The sequence below is a fragment of the Macrosteles quadrilineatus genome, unplaced genomic scaffold (genome assembly GCF_028750875.1).
Source record: "Macrosteles quadrilineatus isolate MER2022 unplaced genomic scaffold, UCM_ALF_1.0 Scaffold_2__2_contigs__length_208266976, whole genome shotgun sequence".
NCBI classification, from domain to species: domain Eukaryota; kingdom Metazoa; phylum Arthropoda; class Insecta; order Hemiptera; family Cicadellidae; genus Macrosteles; species Macrosteles quadrilineatus.
The window spans coordinates 150,964,226-150,983,640 of record NW_026542595.1 but is presented as its reverse complement, the minus strand read 5'-3'; the positions used below and the strand labels follow the sequence as shown (position 1 = coordinate 150,983,640).

At 32.7% G+C, this 19,415-nt stretch overlaps 1 protein-coding gene and 1 long non-coding RNA gene across 8 annotated transcripts in view; one reads left to right on the top strand and one right to left on the bottom strand.

Moving 5' to 3' along the window:
- LOC128985820 (protein still life, isoforms C/SIF type 2) overlaps positions 1-19,415 on the bottom strand; it is a 587,264-nt gene that overhangs the window by 103,479 nt on the left and 464,370 nt on the right. The gene's annotated exons all lie outside the window — the stretch shown is intronic.
- On the top strand, positions 11,802-18,348 carry LOC128985823 (uncharacterized). The gene is made up of 4 exons (XR_008490077.1): positions 11,802-12,169; positions 12,992-13,152; positions 14,001-14,110; positions 18,190-18,348. It is a non-coding gene; the product is annotated as an uncharacterized LOC128985823 (long non-coding RNA).

Sequence of the window (19,415 nt, the reverse complement as noted above, 5' to 3'; positions counted from 1 at the left end):
TTGAGGCTTAAGCTTGTCACTCACGGCTAATACTGCTTCCCTCATTCATATTCTTGCTTCATCACTACTATTGTAAAAGTCAGGATAAGGATTTTGGTTAGTAATTCAGGGCACCATTTTGTATTATGTTAAGTAGTTTTTCATTTCTCATTTTCAACATACCTTATATAAAGATATAACCTACAATATAAAGATATACCTTATAAAGATAAGCTGACGATTTTACTGGTAAATTTATTCTGAATAGATGAAGACGATTTTTTGTACTACCTATTGTATGACGGACGCGTTGCAGAAAGTCAACAGTCCCGGAAGATCAAATAATTTATACCTGTGCCGCTAGGTCAAAAACTACAATGTTTGCAGTGTCTGTAGATCAAAAATCCCAGTAAGTCAAATAGTACAGTCCGAGCTAAAAACGTGGTCTATGTTAAAGCAATTGACTTATTGGGAATTTGACCTAATGCAACAGCAGTTTTAATATAACGGAATAAGATAAAATATAAGTTCAGTTTCGCTGAGTCAACAGTGCCGGAAGGTCAAAAGTATAATCTGTTAAAAACAACGATAGTCCTCTCGACGCATGACTTCAATAATTTCGTGTTTTGGTGTACTTAAAGTTGTGCTAAAATTTTGAAATTTTGCACAGAGCTTCTTGGTTAGTCCTACTCGATGACTATTTTGTTGGAACTTTAAACTATTTACCGATCTAATTAATAAAAATTGATATGTATGGTGAAATAGTTTTAAATCGTGATTTCTAACATGAAAAAGTTAGCTTGTGAGATTTTTTTGTTTGGGTTAGAGAGGTTTTGTCTGTGGCAAAGTTGTGGCCAAAAGTGTGATGCGTAAAATATATTTTTTTGGATTTTTTACAATCAGTGGTTCAATAGATAACTTAGGTTGAAGAGGACGGCAAATTTAGCATTTCGCAACGCATGGAAAGAACTACATCGTACGATGCGACTGCTGAGTGGACTTTTAATTTACAGTTCTAAGGACAAGAAAAAGATGAATATACAGATCACCAGTACATTCATATTATTTATAAAACATCTTTCTGTATTACCAGCTTACATTTTTCACTTATAAGAATACATCATAAACAGGGTGTTAAAAATAAGCGGGGAGATACTTATTACTAATTTTTTACATACAAATATTTATCTTTACACTTTTCCAACCGATTTTTATGAAACTTGGTATGTATGTTAAGGTAGGAGAGACCCATGTTATAAAAAAAAGATTCATCTCGATTCACCCTGAAATTTCAAAATTTAACACTTAACTACAATATAATATACTTTACTACACCACAATATTTACGTATAAATCTTTAATGAAATAAAACGTTCACATTTTTAAAATCCAAAGTAAATCAATATAATCTTTATTTTTTGAAAATATAGTAAAAAAATAAGGTGGTGTTAAAATAACGTCAGGTGAGTTTCGATCTGGGTGTTTCAGGTTTGAACCTAGGAGGATTTAACATTAATTAACATTAATGCTTAATCCTCCTAGGTTTGAACTGATTGAGAGGAATACATGAAACCGAAGGGGGGAGGTAGCAACAAGTGCACTAGTATTTACTATAAAATAGTGTCCAATTACAATTTGATGGATTTAACCAAAACCTTTTCTATTTCACTTATTTTCAGCTGTTAAATTTCAAACGATACGTTTTAGCCTACATCATTAACATTATTATCATCATCATCGTTTGGGTTTGCGGCAATGTATTTTTGTGAATAAAACCTTTAATTTGATACCAAACCTGACCTCTGCTGCTATTAATTGACTGTATGGACTAATAATTAACAGCTGTGTCTAAGGATTATGTCGGCCTTAGTCACTAACAGGACAACAAGATCGCTCCACTCATCACACACTCATCTCCATTCATACTTGGCTTTGTGGTCCATCACCCTAAAGGGATAAAAAAATGATAATAGCTTAAGACAGTAGATATTCATGGCTATTATTGATATACCAAGTCTCACTACTTTATCTATATTGTTAAAAAAATATAGCCAATCCAGGACTTTTCAACCATACTGTATAACGCCAACACGAAATTTTTCCGTTGAACTCCTCCGAATTTCTAGGGCGATTTTGACCACTCATGTCTCATTAGAAAGAGCGTGTCACGTACATTTACAAACCAACCTTACTAACCTTACATTTTTTAAATCCCTTGGGCTCAGCCCCAGTGGCTCTTAAAGAACCCATGTTATGCCTATGAAGAACATATTGATTTATTTATATTAGGATCAGCTCAAGTAATTGCTGTTACGCAATTCAAGGAAATAATGTAGGCTACATTATCAACATGTTACTGATTTGTTTGAAATACTATATTTACTATTTCAATTTGGGTTTGCTGGATAATTTAATCCATTTTACCAAACAATAAAAATTAATGGACAAAGTACTATATTTCATGACCAATCATTGAAAGGACCGATTGAAGTCCTCATCAACCAAAAGAATGCCTACTAAAGCAAATAAAATTGAGACGAACATGTAATGTACAAAATCAGGTAGTTCTTAAGTATGTGAAAAAATGTATCGCTATTCAAAAACAGACGGAAAACTTGTAAACATATTCGTGACAACGGGTGTAACATGGCTACATTATCAATGACAAACGTGGACAATCTTATATGAGTGTGAGTAAGTCCGAAAACAACTCTCAGCGGAAATTGTGACTGTTATTACAATTGAAATAATGTTTGTGTAGTACTTTGCAATCCTACCAATGCTTATATAATCATACGATTACAATTTTCTGGTTAGAATATGTCGCATAGAGTGGTGACTACTGTATCTAGTTTTTTGAAATTCAGCGGCCAAATTTGAAATTTCTCATTGAACACCCTATATATTTTATCATGTTTTCGGATAGAATAGGCAATTTAAAAACTTTTTTATCCTTGACACTTTTTCGATAAACCCACTCGTTTAGGAGTTACAGTCTATGGAAAAATGACTTCCGGTGTACATTTTACATCATGTAGCTCATAAACAAGTAAGTTTATAGCAAAAATGAGAAGAGTAAAACAGTCTTACAATTGCATCCACATTCCAAAAAGACCATAAAATTCATTAAAAATATGAATTATATTATTTTAAAAATGGCGGCAAACTAGAAAAGTGGGACACTTTATTTTATAGTCTTTAAGGAATGTAGATGCAATTCTAAGACTAATTTACTTTTTGCAATTTTGCTCTAAACTTACTCGTTTAGGAGCTACATGATGTAAAATGTACACCGGAAGTCATTTTTTCCATAGGCTGTACTCCTAAACGAGTGGGTTTTTCAAAAAAGTGTCAAGGATAAAAAAGTTTTTAAACTGCATATTCTATCCGAGAACATGATAAAAAACCAAAATCATATTTTTAACTGCCACAAAAAATAAAGGAATGTCCCCCATTTAAAGTTTTCTCTAATTCTTACCGTTTCCGATTTCCCACTGGTGGTCTCCTTGAGTTGATCACCCTGTATATATGAATTTGAATGGATGGTGTTTTTGGCCTCTAGGGGCCTCAAAACAAAAAATTAAATCGGTCCCGGGTCCAGGTGTTACCATAAGTACTACGGTAATAGCTTATTCCCTATATGGGAAATTCGCCAAAAACCTAATAGTTATATAGAACAATATTACATTCAACCAGCTGTTAGTTAAAACAAATTATATGGGACCAAAACAAATCGATGATTACAAAGATCCCTTTAAAAAATAATTTGAACATCCTACTATTTTACTATGCATATTTAATTAATCTGCCATCGTCATACCTAAGAATTGAATGTATCAATGGTCAGCATTAATGCTGACCATTGATACATTATTGGATATATATATTATATACCATGTCGGATTAAACATAGTATAAATAAGTCAACTCTCAATATTAAAGACATATTTTTATAATATTTTTATAATTAAGACATATAATTTGTTTCCAAATGCCTGATTTTTTGTCACAAATGCTGAATGTTATTTACAGCTGTTATGTTAAGCAAATTATATTGTACTGAAAGCTATCTTAGAAGGTTAGTGTTGGCTGCTAGACTTTTTAAAAATTAAAACTTAATTTCTAAAAAACTGGGACCCTTAATTATAATTATGGTTTTGACTTTCCCTAGTTCTCAAAATTGTCTTTCTTTCAACACAAAAATAACAAAAATCCGTCGACTGGTTGATTCAGAATGTGAAAACCCCCCATTTACGTTTTAATAATATATATGATAGTTAGAGGGTTTCAACCCTTCCGAGGCGTAATACATTTACACAGTTTATATGTAGACTACATTATAACTCATAAAATAGTTCTACAATTAAATGGATCTCCTTTTACAAACGTATATAATAACCAGAAATTTTCAGATCGTCCTTGCGGGTATTTTATGCCACAAATTTTGACGAAAGGCTATACCTATTTACAGTGTTGACCAAACAGTTGGCAAGAAGCATTAATAGATAAGCTATGTACCAAATATGATAATTTTAGCTCTATTCTAATTATGACAAAACACGAAGTAACTAAAAGCGAGTTTTGTTGGTGTAGTAAGCGTTGCAGGAGGTCTACTTTACACTGAATCGACGTTCACTTTTATTGCTTTTGATCTTCCGGCACTGTTGACTCAGCGAAACTGAACTTGTATTTTACCGTATTTCGTTATATTAAAACTGCTGTTGCATTAGGTCAAATTCCCAATAAGTCAATTGCTTTAACATAGACCACGTTTTTAGCTGGGACTGTATTATTTGACTTACTGGGACTTTTGATCTACAGACACTGCAAACATTGTAGTTTTTGACCTAGCGGCACAGGTATAAATTATTTGATCTTCCGGGACTGTTGACTTCCAGCAACATTCCCTTGTATGACGACGCTGAAAGAAAAGGGAATGTTGCTGAAAGTCAACAGTCCCGGAAGATCAAATAATTTATACCTGTGCCGCTAGGTCAAAAACTACAATGTTTGCAGTGTCTGTAGATCAAAATTCCCAGTAAGTCAAATAGTACAGTCCGAGCTAAAAACGTGGTCTATGATAAAGCAATTGACTTATTGGGAATTTGACCTAATGCAACAGCAGTTTTAATATAACGAAATACGGTAAAATACAAGTTCAGTTTCGCTGAGTCAAAAGTGCCGGAAGATCAAAAGCAATAAAAGTGAACGTCGATTCAGTATAAAGTAGACCTCCTGCAACGCTTACTACACCAACAAAACTCGCTTTTAGTTACTTCGTGTTTTGTCATAATTAGAATAAAGCTAAAATTATCATATTTGGTACATAGCTTATCTATTAATGCTTCTTGCCAACTGTTTGGTCAACACTGTAAATAGGTATAGTTTATGTAATAAAAAGCCTTTCGTCAAAATTTGTGGCATGAAATACACGCAAGGGCGATTTGAAAATTTCTGGTTATTATATACGTTTGTAAAAGGAGATCCATTTAATTTTAGAACTATTTTATGAGTTATAATGTAGTCTACACATAAACTGTGTAAACGTATTACGCCTCGGAAGGGTTGAAACCTGTCCAAACTATCATATATATTATTAAAACGTAAATGGGGTTTTTTCACATTCTGAATCAACCAGTCGACGGATTTTCATTATTTTTGTGTTGAAAGAAAGATAATTTTGAGAACCAGGGAATGTCAAAGCCATAATTATAATTAAGGGTACCAGTTTTTTAGAAATTAAGTTTTAATTTTTAAAAAGTCTAGCAGCCGACGCTAACCTTCTAAGCTAGCTTTTAGTTCAATATAATTTGCTTAACATAACAGCTGTAAACATTCAGCATATGTGACACAAATTTAAAGATATATTTAGAGTTGACTTATTTTACTATGTGTAATGCTGACCATTGATACATTCAATTCTTAGGTATGAGGATGGCAGATTAATTAAATATGCATAGTAAACTAGTAGGATGTTCAAATTAATTTTTAAAGGAATCTTTGTAATCATTGATTTGTTTTAGTCCCATATAATTTGTTTTAACCAACAGCTGGTTGAATGTAATATTGTTCTATATAACTATTAGGTTTTTGGTGAATTTTCCATATAGGGAATAAGCTACTAAACACCTGGACCCGGGACCGATTTAATTTTTAGTTTTGAGGTCCCTAGAGGCCAAAAACACCATCCGTTCAAATTCATATATACAGGGTGATCGACTCAAGGAGGCCACCATTGGGAAATCGGAAACGGTAAGGATTAGAGAAACCTTTAAATGGGGGGACATTCCTTTATTTTTTGTGGCAGTTAAAAATATGATTTTAGTTTTTTTATCATGTTTTCGGATAGAATAGGCAATTTAAAAACTTTTTTATCCTTGACATTTTTTCGATAAACCCACTCGTTTAGGAGTACAGTCTATGGAAAAATGACTTCCGGTGTACATTTTACATCATGTAGCTCCTAAACGAGTAAGTTTAGAGCAAAATTGCAGAAAGTAAATTCGTCTTAGAATTGCATCTACATTCCTTAAAGACTATAAAATAAAAAGTTTTCCACTTTTCAAGTTTGCCGCCATTTTTAAAATAATATAATTCATATTTTTAATGAATTTTATGGTCTTTTTTGGAATGTGGATGCAATTGTAAGACTTTTTTACTCTTCGCATTTTTGCTATAAACTTACTTGTTTAGGAGTTACATGATGTAAAATGTACACCGGAAGTCATTTTTCCATAGGCTGTAACTCCTAAACGAGTGGGTTTATCGAAAAAATGTCAAGGATAAAAAAGTTTTTAAATTGCCTATTCTATCCGTAAACATGATAAAATATAGGGTGTTCCATAAGAAATTTCAAATTTGGCCGCCATTTTGGGAAATGGCGGCTGAGTAAAAAAAAGAAACTAAAATCATATTTTTAACTGCCACAAAAAATAAAGGAATGTCCCCCATTTTAAGTTTTCTCTAATTCTTACCGTTTCCGATATCCCAATGGTGGCCTCCTTGAGTTGATCACCTGTATAGCCTATATTTATATATTCATATATTTTCCCCAGGGGGAACCCCAGGACCCCCCAACTTTTTGGGTGGTATTCCATACCCCCCAGGCCCCCGGTGACCCCCCCAAAATATATGCCTAGGACCGCCCTTGTCTTCTTTACCTATAAAACACATGGGATACAGCCTTTCTTCACTGATCACGTAATGCGTGATTTTCTATAGTCTTGGAAAAATAAAAGGTAAAATAGATAGAATACAGGTGTACTGTATGTGGTTTACACACAATGATATAAGCAACGGTTCTTGCAATTTATTGCTTATTGTTTTTTAGAGTTGTTTTCGGACTTACTCGGTTTTCGGACTTACTCACACTCGTATATGGTTGTCCACAGCTGTTAATTAATAGTCCATACAGTCAATTAATAGCAAAAGAGGTCAAGTTTGGTATCAAGTTAAAGGTTTTATTCATAAAAATACATTGCCGCAAACCCAAACTCAAACGATGACGATGATGATAATCATGTTAATGATGTAGCTAAAACGTATCGTTTGAAATTAAACAGCTGAAAATAAGTGAAATAGAAATAGTATATTTCGTACCAAGGGCCGAAAATGAGGTTTTGCCGGCTCGAGATAGTTTTTAAGTTCGAGACGAAGTCGAGAACTTAAATCGATCGAGAGCTGCAAAACCATTTCGGTCCGTGGTACGAACGCTATTTTTCACCACACTATACCCTATTACCACTATTCACCACTATAATAATGCACACTGATAGTCAACACAACTACAACTTTAAGGTTATGTGAAGAAATAATTTGAGGAATCAGCAAAAATTAAAATAAATAGTTGCTAGGCAACGGTGACAATAACACAATTCTATTGCAATGCTATGGATTTTGATTGCGTATTTAAAATGCATTCATGTTTTAAGTAAGTAAGCGGACAGCTGATTTTGCGGCCCCGGCCTGTAAAAACCTGCTCGGTCCCCAAATTACGATGACAGCTGGCATGGCCAGCAAAACGTAACTTTCAGCCACCAATTAACGTATGTAATACAGCCAAAAACATCATAGTGTGGTGAAAAGGTTTTTGTTAAATCCATCAAAGTAAGTACTAATGCACTTGTGATCCCTCCCCCTTTGGTTTCATGTATTCCTCTCAATCAGTTCAAACCTAGGAGGATTAAACTATAATGTTAATTAATGTTAAATCCTCCTAGGTTCAAACCTGAAACACCCAGATCGAAACTCACCTGTCGTTATTTTAACATCGCCATATTTTTTTACTATATTTTTCAAAAAAGAAAGATTGTATTGATTTACTTTGGATTTTAAAATTGTGAACGTTTTATTTTATTAAAGATTTATATGGTGATACGTAAATATTGTGGTGTAGTAAAGTATATTATATTGTAGTTAAGTGTTAAATTTTGAAATTTTAAGGTTAATAGAGATGAATCTTTTTTAATAACATGGGTCTCTCCTACCTTAACATACATACCAAGTTTCATTAACATCGGTTGGAAAAGTGTAAAGATAAATATTTGTATGTAAAAAATACAAAATGGCGGATATCTGGTTAACGAAACGATTTTGGAAAAAATGTTACGGTATCCTTCATTTTCTGTTTATTTTGACCCAAGGAATTACTAGGTAAAATATCTCCCCGCTTATTTTTAACACCCTGTTTATGATGTATTCTTATTAATATAAGTGAAAAGTGTAAGCTGGTAATACAGAAAGATGTTTTATAAATAATATGAATGAACTGGTGATTTGATTATTCATATTTTTCTTGTCCTTAGAAGTGTAAATTAAAAGTCCACTCAGCAGTCCCATCGTACGATGTAGTTCTTTCCATGCGTTGCGAAATGCTAAATTTGCCGTCCTCTTCAACCCAAGTTATCTATTGAACCACTGATTGTAAAAAATTAAAAAAATATATATTTTACGCATCACACTTTTAGCTACAACTTTGCCACAGACAAAACCTCTCTAACCCAAAAAAAAAAAAATCTCGCATGCTAACTTTTTCATGTTAGAAATCACGATTTAAAACTATTTCACCATACATTTTTCAATTTTTATTAATTAGATCGGTAAATAGTTTAAAGTTCCAACAAAATAGTCATCGAGTAGGACTAACCAAGAAGCTCTGTGCCAAATTTCAAAATTTTAGCACAACTTTAAGTACACCAAAACACGAAATTATTGAAGTCATGCGTCGAGAGGACTATCGTTGTTTTTAACAGATTATACTTTTGACCTTCCGGCACTGTTGACTCAGCGAAACTGAACTTATATTTTATCTTATTTCGTTATATTAAAACTGCTGTTGCATTAGGTCAAATTCCCAATAAGTCAATCGCTTTAACATAGACTACGTTTTTAGCCCGGACTGTACTATTTGACTTACTGGGATTTTTGATCTACAGACACTGCAAACATTGTAGTTTTTGACCTAGCGGCACAGGTATAAATTATTTGACCTTCCGGGACTGTTGACTTTCTGCAACGCGTCCAAAGAAAACGTAATCCCTTTAAATAGCGGGTCAGGAAAAAATACTTGGATGGACTTTTCGCTTTACAACGTTAAGGAAAAAATCAGAAATTACAGGATAAAGCTGTCATCATTACATGTTACAGTGGTCATTCTCATCACCAGATCAGGGTCTTATCTTTGTAAAATTTAATAATAAGAATTTCAAATGTATTCATGGTGACAACAATCTTTTTTTAGTATTTATTCTAACAAATCCTTATCAGGAATAACATATCAGGAACAAGTCAGGATATCAGAATGCTATCGCAATGTTAGTAAGAAGGTAAATCAGATTTCAACAGCAGTTTTTTTATACAAACCACTTCTCCCAATGGTTTAAACAGTTTTTACATAATTTATCTTAGTTGTTTTTCGCATCCATAGACTCTGTTACGGTTTTGTAAGAACATGTAAAACTTTACAATTAAGTTTGTGGTTACAAAAAAGTTACACAAATATTTGATTAAAAATAGTTAATGTAGCATAAACTTTTCTTGTCTAGTTTAAATAGGAGAAATACGATTACATTTCCTTGTGTTTAATGTTCTCACCCAAGTTATTAACCATTATCCATACCTACTCCCGGAAAACTATGTGGCCAAACGTGTATATAACGAAACCTGGAATTTTCAAATAACTAGATAAAAAGAATACGCGTCATTAAACCAAGCAAGTAAATAATGTTACATCATGTGTTCCTGTGACTTTAAGCAATGTACAGAAATAATAATGGCCGTATTTATTTGTACTATTTGTAGAAATAACGCCTTGGAAATTGTCAAATTTAACCTATTCCATAGAACTAACTAAATAGTGCTGAGGTGCGTGTGAATTATGTACCACACCTATTCATATTGCTGTGAACAAATATTGAATTTGATAATCCATACTCCGTAATTCTCTACAGTACTTACAGATTTCAGCATAACACCAAAGACATACCTGAAAAGAAAAAAAAAACATTAGTCATATATCAATTTCAAGTTTATTACAAAAGAAAAAAAAACATTAGTTAAACATAAATTTCACGTTTATGTGGGAAATTGAAATACAAATCGAAAGTGAGATATTACACCAAATTACAAACTCTTTTATTTCTTAAAATTACAATATTTACAATAACGCTATAAAATAATCTTTCAACTTTATTAAATCTGCAACTGTACCATTCCAAAAATGTAACAAATAATGTTTTCATCACGGAATGTAACTAATTGTTTCGGCATTAATCAAAATGTCAATTCCAGGAATCTAAATAATTTACAAACAGTAAATATTTCAACATGTTTCACCAAATGAATTTTTGATTCGAAAATGTGATACTATTCCCAGTTTACGTTTAATAATCAGTATCCGTTCCCTTTGTACATACATTGTATTATCATTGACTATTGGATTTATTCAAAAAGTTGATGGATTAAGTTGAACATTTAAAACAAACTGTTGATCCCAACATTATTTCTTAATTTTTGTAAGTTTGAATCAACAGTTGGCTACTTTAAAATATATTACGCATTCGGTTTCAAATATTAATTGAGGGTCGGTTAAATAAAAGTAAGGACCCACATAGCACAGAATATTTATTTGATATCAAATAAACGTTCAATATATCAAACTATGTCAAATCAAAAATTTGATATTTATTTGATATTCATTTAATGTTCAAAATGTCAAAGTCAAACAATGTCAAACTTTGAATATTTATTGTATCTTCATAATATCAAAGTCAAATAACATCAAATTTAGAATATTAAATGAATATTCTAAATGTTAAAAATTTGATTTTCTCTTTGAAAATTTCCAAATTAAAGTTTTGAAATTTTTTAGATTTAACTTTTAAATTTTTTTAGAGTAAAGAATTAGTCCCCAGCCTACAGTTTGTAACATGGAGGTCGGAGGTCAATTATCTCAAAATAATTAATAATAGGAAGGAACACTGAACACTGTAATTTTTAATTAATTGATGATGGATTTTGACTTTTCGCGGGGGGGGGGGAGTTGTTGCAACATCTGATATTTTTCTGAATGTAGGCTTACTACACATTTCAAGAAGAGTGAATAGGAAACACAGCTTTTTTAAAAGTTTTGTTTATTAATAAAAAAGTCAAACTTAAAGATTGGCCTTATCATTTTATTTTTACTAGTAAATAAAACCAAAAGTAAATTTAATTTTTTTAAAGTGTAATATAACTCTAAAAATATGTTAAGTATCTGGTTTGAGCTTGACTTGGGCCATTCGTATGAAAGGATTGAAAGGCACCAACTTAATTCTAACCTAACTCAGCTCAGCAAACAAAACAAAACATTACAACACAAATTACAAAATCCGTCGCGCGACCAGTGGTGGCCAGTTTACTCACTGTGTTGATTTATTTATTAACCAACAAATTGCCCATTTTGAGGGAAAGTACACGATTTATGTAAAATTTACCTATGACAACTAACTTGTTGAGTAGGCTACACAAGTAGTGAAAATAAACTATGGAAGCAACAAGAGCATCAAGAACAAGACATAACCTCAAATCAGTTAAATTAAGTGTTTTGATCTTTTGTTTAGTGTGTGTCACTGTTAGGAGTTGTTATTTTTGTGACTGGGTATTGGCATAACCTACACCGAACATCTTTTCACGTTTTGATCCTTTGGAGCATGTAAGTATGAAAGTCACTATACCTAGTAACATTTTTAAGTAGACGTATTTTAGGCCTTGGCCTTACCTAGCCCTAAGTTACTGTATAAATTAAATTGGCCAACTTATCATTCCTAATGCCTTAAGTATAAATAAATAAATCTGAAACCTCAAAATAGACAATCAGTTTTAGAGGAAGTATTTTTATGCATACAAATTAGGCCTAGGCATAAGCTACTAAGTTAGGCGACTTGCTTAGTTCTTACTGAACCAGTAGTTTATTTAGCTTAGGGCAACTTCCGGATGAAAATAGTGTTCAATATATAGGCTAGTAAGTAGGACTAACTTACTGGTTTACAAGGCAAATGGAATACCATTTGTTAATTTTGAAATATTACTAAGTTATGTGGGTTATATTTTACGTCAGTCACTAACTTAAGTTTAGGTAAATTCACCATCAAGAATAAGTTAACTTAATTTAGGCTAGCCTAGGCCTAACTTATTCTACCTCAACCAGGTTACAATTACCGGTATTATAAAAGAAATAGCCTAGCCTATTTGAAATCCATTTTCATTTTAAACTGAATTGGGGTACACTTCCGTATCTGTTGTCAAAAACAACTGAATGAATATATAACGATCGATATTTTTATTCGGTTGTTTTTGACAACAGTTAAGGAAAGTCTACCCCTGTATTGTCTCTTAGTCTTTTGTATTTTAGTTGTTGTCTGCTTCCTTTACCCTACCAACCAAAGATTAGGCCTAACTAATCTTAATAGACATTTAGGCCAGAGAAAGGTATGCATGAATTTAACTAAAAGTAGTTTTCTCTCCATTGTTTCAGTTGATAACTCTGCAGCTTTGGTGGAAGTTATTATTTGGTAGCAGTGAATAATTGACCTACCAATTCTCCCGAGTGACAAAGTGGCTGTCTAGCAGCCTGTAGGCTGGGAAGGAGGAATAAATTTTTCTTTTGCAATCTGCATCTGAGGCCAGCTATCTTGCGTAAGTTTTTTTTTGTTTATTTACAATCAGACATTAATAATAGGTAGACTTACATATATTTCAATTAGGTTTTCTCAAAGTATTTCTTTTTTGCCATAACGGGTACAGTTCCGCAGAGAACCTGCGATATATTATCGGATGAATAACATTATATATCAATAATTATCCGATTCAATACATCGTTCCCTATGTTTTTTCACTATGTAAACATCAAATTGAGTTATGATTTGCAGATTTGGTGATCTGGTTTTGCAATATTAATATCGAATCGGATATATATACCGTCCGATAATATATCGCAGGTTCTCTTGGGAACTGTAGGTAAGTTAGGCCCTACCGCCAAAACACAACCTAATTCATGATAGGTAAACCTATTGGGTATTAACGTAGCCTAAGGTTCATCACACAGTTAAGAGAGTTTCTCTTTTTTGTGACCCACTTATATAGGAAGTCTCTGATTTAACTTACACTAAATAAATATTCCGGCAGTGCTAACTTATGTAAAAGAAAACTGTATTAGTTGAATTTTTTTTAAACGCACACATAGGCCTATACACACACCAATCTACATCCGACCGTTGCACTCATTTCAGTCAGTGCTCACCCCAATATTTGTCCGTTTAAGTGACTGAGGATTACTTTTACCACTAACTAGGTAAAAAATTTCAATTTTCAGATTTAGATTTAGCTTTAACAAGGCTACTCAAAAGAAGCAAAGACCATCAAAATATAAAACTGATTTCACTAACAATTTAATATGTGTACCTAGTTGTAGGCTATCCTGGGTGCTGATCAGGAAAATGAAAGTATACAAATTCTAGTGCTAATACTAATCTCTTATTATACAGAGGCAGTACCGGTACGCAAGAACACTAGGATCGTGGTGTAATGGAAAATATGTTGTTGCTACTATAATCAAGAATTGGCTTCGCCCAGCAAAGTTTAGGATTGATGCAAGGTAAATTTATTGTGTTATTTATAATTTAGGTTAAAGAAAAGATTGCTTATCTAATTACCTAATATAGAACTTAAATTTTATTATAATTAACAGAGTAGGCCTACATCTAACTACTGTGATGTTTTCTTTTACAATTGTGAATTTTCAGTGACAGGCTATGCAAATGAGCAAAACTTAACCCTCCGAGTGTTATTTGTCGAAATTTCGACACATAACTCACTTTGTGTAGTGTTTTGTGTCGAAATTTCGACTCACAAACACTGTTTACGGCGAAGGCTCTACGACTGACAAAATCGGATTGAACTGGATCGAGTTAGGTATCGTTTTATTTGGTAGATTCTAAGCTTTCTCCCGAGGTCTGTCTCTAAGCGCTTTTTTTCTCGAGCCGATCATAATTGTAGCAGACAGCTGACGTGCGTATTTGTAAACAGCTTGGTTAACCTCGCACCGATGACTGATGTGTTTTATTACGTTTATCATTGTTTTAGTGTTAAAAATCAAAAGTAGTGATATACGTGGTGCATTATAATAAGATTTAAGTGATTTTGAAGGGCTGGTTGATGATCCTGAAGAAGTAGGTAGTGATATTGATGTAAATTATCAGCCAGATTCCTAGCTATGGTAGGGCTATGCATTCTTAGCTAAACGCTATGTAGGCCTACTGAAATCTGTTTTTTGCCCATAACCTATTTATTTGCAAATCTACTTCCTTATATTATTATATATTTGTAATCCTCATAAAATTTATAACAAAGCGGCTATTTTCAAATATTTATAGGCCTATAATTTATACAATTTCATTGAGCGCAAATTTGTTTTTTTTTTACCTAAAAATTTTTTTTGAAACAAATGTTCCTTATGTTTTATGTATAATATTGAAGCCCATGATTTTCCAAACAAAATGGTATACAGAACAGTATAATTAACATTGTTTTTAAGTTTCTCAGATCCGCTTTAATAAAACCTTGCAAATGCGCAAAAAATAGGCAAACATTAAGGCCAAAACTAGGGACACTCGGAGGGTTAATTTGCGGTTGTATCCTTCTCTTTTTTCTTTATTGTCAAGAACTCAATGCCTTATCGATAAATTTAATTATAAGGTACAGTTATAGTAAAAAAATAGGTCTTTAAAGTATCTAACCAAGGGGTCTCCACATGGCCCCCACATTTAATTGTGGACCCTGTTACCAGGATCTGGCCCGGGCCCCCTACCAACCGGGGGGTTGGGGGGGGTATGGAATACCCCCCAGCCTAAACGGGGGGTCCGGGAAAATTTTGAAAATGTCATGTATTTTAGTGAGTTTTTAAGGCAATCTAGGTATTAAATTTGTGAGTGGTAAATGGCACTTTTGCAGCCTTTTTTAAGGAAGAAAAGAGTTCTTCAATGAGTTTTATAAGACTTAAAATTACAGGAATTCAGCAATTAAAACTACTATATCAATACACAAAAGCTCCATGCCTATTAATATTTTGTCTTTTTTATTTCCCTGTAAAAGGGTTTGGCTATCTTAACTGCTATAATTGTACTTTGTAATATGGAGTAGGAAAAAAACTTACGTAAATCGAGTTTAACAGCTTACACCAATGAAATCATATTTTATTCAGTGACAATTTTCATCAAGAATTTTAACAATACTACATTTTTTGGGAGTGGATGCCTGAGCTGCCGAACTTGCGCGAGTAGTCACGGAGAAAAACGAATGTACACGAGTAACGCCGAGAATGACCGATGCTGTCGATGCCGATGCTATCCAATCCATGCTTTAGTACAGTATTATACCGAGCGAATTGGGAAGAAAACTTAGGTCAAAATTATTACAATCTTTCATATTTTTAAAACTCCAAAAGTAAAGAATTTTTAAGTTTGTGTCAAATAACCTAGATTGCAATTATTAATAATTGAAAAATGGAAAATGGAATACCATACATAAAAGTGCAACCGGGACCAAATGTTGATCAAACGGGACAAATAAGCGTCCCGAGAGGATTTGTCGGGACGGACCAGTCCCCCTAAAACGGGACGTCTGGTCACCTTAGCTATGGTACATAGTACATGTCAATTTTTCAATGCTTTACAAATTTTATTTTAACTTATAACTATATGGATTAATTCTTGAAACTATCAGTTCAATTATAAAACCAAACTTTGTTTATTATGGGGGGAGTGAGGTAGGAGGGGCTAGGTGCCTGGCGGGAGGAAAGGGTAGAGGGAGTTTGTGGAGCCGGCCACTGGGGCCCGAGCTGGCTGTTCTGCTGTTGTATAGAACATACGCTCCTACGCACCTATAGTATTTAAATATAAACTACCTTAGAATCTAGAATTAATGCATTTTAAATTATTTAACTTTGTTTTTTGTAAAATATATATATATTATTTTTTATCTTCAATCTATGAACTGCTGTAAAGTGATCTTCAATGGGGGAAAAAATTTAAAAAAATGGGTAGGCCCGGGCCCCCTGAGGGCCCGGGCCCTGTGACCAGAGTTGCACCAGCCCCACCCTTGTGGGGGCCATGGGTCTCCAACCTACAGCCTGCGGGCTACATCCGGCCCTCGTGCAGTTTTATTCCAGCCAGCAGAAAGCCAGCATACGTTTTTGAAAATTATTATTTTTTATAGCAAACACCAATGATATTCTCCCACGATTGCGTATACACGTGTGGTCATGTGGTCTCAGCTATACCGTGATCATCTCATATGATCATCGATAGTGAGTACTACGACTATCCGCAGTACTATCCTGATAATTAGACCAATTCGTAAATTACAAGGAAAAATGTGGTTCGGATTCCACTATAAACTGTAGGTCCCTTAGTTGCCATTAGCTGTATGGGCTATTAATTAACAGCTGTGTCTAAGGAACATGTCGGCCTTAGTCACTAACAAGACTACAAGATCGCGCCACTCATCCTACACTCATCCTTCACTCATATTTGGGTTAAAATACGCACATAGTGGCGTCCCCATCTTAAATAATTGATAATTGATAATTGATCTCCCGTGATCTCGCCAAGACTCATGAGCATATTATACTGCAGTCTCGACGGTGCCGTGATTGTCTTTTGCAATCCCAGCAACACCCGTCATTGTTGACCGTGATTTCCTTGAGGTGTAAAAAGAGAACGTTGTCAATGAATGCAGGCTCAGCCATGGGATATTTATTTACCTCGCGGCTCATACCATAATCAAGAGCAATTAACTGTCTTTTCCCCATTCAACAAAATTTGTGTACAATTCCCTGTCTCCAAGTTGGCAGGCTAACGTATTTAAATAGGAACATATTAAATGTCTCTCACTTGCTAAATTTTTCTCAATAGGCCTAGGGGAATATTAGCAGTAGTCAAGTAGCTGCAGATTAATTTAAATATATATATATTTTAAATTGATCCTAATTGGCAGAACTACAAATTGAAATTTTAAACTAGCTGACATTTTAAGTGTCAAATTATATAGCCTATTCTCACTAAAAATCATTGCACTTTTTGTCAAAGATTTAGCTAAGAATGCGATTACTTCTTAACTGCACATCTTTCATTAGAATTAGAGGCATTTATAATTTTATTTTATGAACAGAACTATATTTTAGATTATTAAAAAATGGAAACTGATGTAGTTTACTTGTTTATGGATAGATTTTGATAAAATTTGGCAAACTTATTTACTTTATCCTATACTATTGACGTATGCTCAAAAAAACTTTTTACCTTCTCCATAGCAGCAAACCTAAGCTCTTGTTAAATCTAATCTTCATTCGATTTTTATCTTGTATATTTTTTATATTATCAGCAAGTTAGGTTAGCTTATGACAGTTTAATTTTATAATAGAATGCTCTCATTTCGTCGGTATCACAATAAGCCTCTAACAGCATCTGTGACAAACAACAACTACAATCGCATCGATAGTAGATGATGTTGTGATTCGATAGAGTAACGAACAGTTAACGTTAGTCGCTAAATCGGTGGCGTTTTTAGACGAAAAAGTGCTCACCGAGGAAAAAAAGGTTGGAGACCCCTCGTCTAACATATTATATTTTATCTATAGCTGTCTTAGAAAATAACTCTGTTGAACCTCTTTTACAGGAACAAGAGAAAAATCAAGAAAGCCATTTGGGAGATGAAGAAGACCAGAATTAATTTTTTTGTAAATTGTACATATCTTTTTATATTTGTATTTAAATAATTTTTAATTAAACTTATTTGATCATACAAACAACATTTTTTCTATAAAATGTTTTCCTTGAATGCAATTTTGTTTTAAACCAATATGTTTTGTGATATTTTTATTAATTGGATTATTGAAAATTTACTCCTCTTGTCAAAATAGCATATTTTTAAATACACTTTGAATCCAACCAAATTAACATTTAAGGATATTTTTGATAATAGAGATGAAAGAATGGTCAATTTAAAATGCTTTGTCAAATAAGAAATATATATATATATATATAACTTATATCTATATTAACATTTTTGGGTAACCCAAGAACTCTAACAAACTACCTATAACTTCAGAATAATAAGTGAAATCAAGGTAAGAACAGTGGTCTGAACTGCTATTGTTTTAATCACCATAAAATTTGAAATGTGAAAAAATGCAACCTCATTCTTATAAACATATTTTACCAATAAATTTATAAGACATTTATTTTATATTCAATTTAATATTTATTTAATGTCAAATTAAGCGAGGTTGAACCTAAATTGACCATTTATTTTATATCAAATGAATGTTCGCGAATATCAATTTAATATTCGAATGTCAAAAATGTTATATCAATATTTATCACTATCATATTTAAAATGTGAATGTAAATTCAATCATATTCTCTTTATCATATTTTACCAATAAATTTATGAATGTCAAATTTTACATTTATTAGATATTCAAATTGAATATTCATTTGACGTAAAATTGAGTGACGTTTGAACCTAAATTGAACGTTTATTTGATATCAAATGAATGTTCGCGAATATCAATTTGATATTCAAATATCAAAAATTTGATAGCTATTTGATATCAAATAAATATTCGGTGCTATGTGGGGAGATGTATTTTGCATGAGAGATCAATATAATTGATCCAATATTTTAATCTTAAAACATAGTTTTGCTCGAAAAGGAAAGCATTACTTTCATAGGCATTATTAAAATATAACCAAACTTAAAGACAAAAAGTATAATTATTATTGTCATCCTCGTTGGTTTAATGTATAGAATTCGGCCAAACTTGTATTTTCTATGTACGTGTATAATCCATTAATGTTTCTAATAAAACTGTCTCATGTTTCGTGAACATACGTTTTTAC